This window comes from Lithobates pipiens, unplaced genomic scaffold, assembly GCF_037356315.1.
Source record: "Lithobates pipiens isolate NorthernLeopardFrog02 unplaced genomic scaffold, aLitPip1_a1.2 Scaffold_27, whole genome shotgun sequence".
Classification (NCBI taxonomy): domain Eukaryota; kingdom Metazoa; phylum Chordata; class Amphibia; order Anura; family Ranidae; genus Lithobates; species Lithobates pipiens.
Window position 1 is genome coordinate 46,651,353 of NW_027507788.1, and position 3,003 is coordinate 46,654,355.

The following is a 3,003-nucleotide window of genomic DNA, read 5'->3' on the forward strand; positions in this document are numbered from 1 at the left end:
ACAATTCCTCCTTACTCTCATCACTTGGCCTTTTGGTATGTTTTTCAATAACCTGCCTGCTTAATCTAACTCAGGCTGGCTCTCAGTCCATGCCAACAACACTACACAACACTACACATATATATGTAAGCAGCCTTATATAGTGTTGGGCATTGACTTAGTCCCCCTGAGCCATGATTGCCCAAAGGCACCCTGCCTTTGGCCAATTAGGGCTCTCTCAGCAGAGTGCACTGTGATTGGCCAAAGCATGCAGGTCAGGTGCATGCTTTTAGCCAGTCATCATACGGCGATCTCGCAGTGCATTATGGGGCATTCCGCGGCACTCAAATTTCCCATGAAAGCCCTGTAATGTTCGATGTTTGACTCGAACATCAAGCTCATCCCTAGACATAATATATCTTGTAGTATATATAGTATATAATATAATATACCTTATAGATTCCTCTGGAAATATAAACTCTTTGCATAAAGATTAACTAGTAGATTTTTTCAACCTAATGATGTTAGGTAAAAATTCCCCCTAACATTTTTTTTTTTTTTTACCATACAATACTATTTATTGTCTTTTTTATTTAGATTGAAACCCTATGGAACCTGTGTTCACATTATTGAAGTTAGATATAGATTGATGTATGTCCCTCACTATACTTTCATGTTTGGCATTTACTAGTGTGATTTACTATCTGGTAAATACAGTACATGTTATATTCCCATATATTATATTGTATTATATTCATACACACACACACATTAATTTAGTACACAAATTAAACTTGCAATAGATAATCACATCGGCTATAACCTAGGTTATAACATTATTAGCTTTTGTTTGGTGACAGTGGTAAGATTCTATGAGAGGTTTATTGAAGAGAACAGAAAAAAGGGTAATTCCAAAATATATAAATGCAGATCCCTGACAAATAGAGGCTTTTCATTGTTGTCATACTAGGAGTAATATGTGTCAATGACAGGATTATCAAGTGAAAATTTAAAACAAAAAGCCTGAAAAAAGACAATTAATGTAGCCCCACTATCTATGGATTGATAAACTACAATATTATATTTTTTATTCCCGAGTATAAAAAAAATGGAATTTCCACAAAATTATTGTATTCTTGTTTGTAATTACATTTTCCCACAAAGATGTTCACTGTGTGGCAAAATGAATTAACTGAACTAATATTCCCTATGTAGCCACTGACGCGCTGCATAAGTACAGTGCCTTGCAAAAGTATTCATCCCCTTGGAATTTTTTGTGTTTTGTTGCCTTATAACCTGGAATTAACATGGATTGTTTGAGGATTTGCATAATTTAATTTACAGAACATGCCCACAACTTCGTAGATGTTTTTATTTATTTTTTATTGTGAAGCAAAACAAATATTAACTAGTAGGTTTTTATAAACATGGAGGCTGGCTCTGCATAAACCAAGGTAGAAAACTACCTAACCTGACAGCCCATGCTTCTTCAGATTGTGGGCCTCAATAGCCAAACCATTAAATGTATCTTTTGTCAGGTAGGGTGGAACTTTGGACTTTGCAAGAGAAGGTCTGGCTGTGAAGGTAGGGTCCATGGGTTCCTACTGTCATCTCTATGATCCCCACTGGGGATCCCAAGAATCAATGACTTCCCTTCCTGCTTTATCCTGAAGAAGTTGTGGATGCAGGCAGAATAGGAGGTAATGCACAAATCAGTGAGAACCAATTCTACAGGAATAGCAAGGCATCCGTTCCACAAGCTAGCAGATCCTTTGTTCTTGACACAAAGTTGTCAATCTTTTGTTGATCCTGGAAACAAACAGATCTATATCTGGGATCCCTCATCCTTGACATATTAACAGGAAGATATTGGGTTGAAGGAACCATTCTCCCAGAAAAAACTGCTGGCGACTCAAGTAGTCCACCTGCCAATTTTCTATTCCTAGAATGAAAACTGTTGATAGGATAAGATTCGCCTTTCTCTGGGCCGCACAACTTCTTGTGCCCCCTAGTGATTAATATAGGCCATTGCTGTGGCGTAAACGGATTGACTCCTAGCAGGACAATACCTTAAACTGAACATTCAGGCCCTCAGAACCAAGTGTTCTGCCTGAATTTTTAAAATGTTAATGGGAAAGGCCATTTCTGATCTAGGCCACTTTTCCTGGACACATGCCTCTTTCAGGACTGTCCCCCAACCAAAACAAAAAAGGTTAGCATATGTTGATACTATTTCCCAGATAACTGAAATAAGAATTTTTCCCTTCGCAGATTTTTGGATGTTAACCATAAACTGAGGCTCCGGCACACTCAGCTTACAGCATCTGGAATTTCCAGGTGGTTTTTCATCCGGGTACTAACCAGGCCCGACCCTGCTTAGCCTCCAAGATCAGACGAGATCAAGCGCTATCAGGGTGATGTGGCCATAGGCTTTGGAGTCAAACACATTGGAAATATAGAGCTTGAATTCCCTGTTTCAAGCCAATAGGATACTGCTTTGCAGCAGTCTAGAATGAGATTGAGCATAAAGAAAGGCCTTGAATGAAGCCACCATCTTTCCTGCAAAGTTGATTAGGAGAAAAACATCTTGCTTCGACTACCTAGATCAGTCCTTTATGGTGCTAATCTTAGCCTGGGGTACAAACCCTTTACTGGGTGTACCTATGATCAGACTCAAGTATTTTCTTCATGTTTTAAAGAAAATTCCTCCTAGGTTGAGAATCCGACCTAGATATACCAGGTAGTCGAATGTAGTGACTATACTTTTGGTCTAGGCGGGCTACCGACTGGTCTAATAAGAACAGATTGACTAGGTAAATCATAATCATACCATGGGCCCTCAATCTGGCTAGAAAAGGAGCCAGAACAGTGTACTCAGGGTGTAGCAGCTAGATCGGAAAGCAGAGCTACACACTGAAAAAAGATTTTTCACTTTGAAAGAAAATATTACTAGTGAGAGAGAAAATAGGCATATGGAGATACGCATCTTCATGCAAAAAGGGAGAGATTATATTCAGCAATTGA

At 38.8% G+C, this 3,003-nt stretch overlaps 1 pseudogene; it reads right to left on the reverse strand.

The window, feature by feature from the left end:
• Window positions 1-2,291: 2,291 nt before the first annotated feature.
• On the reverse strand, window positions 2,292-2,410 carry LOC143934739 (5S ribosomal RNA; annotated as a pseudogene).
• Window positions 2,411-3,003: the final 593 nt, after the last annotated feature.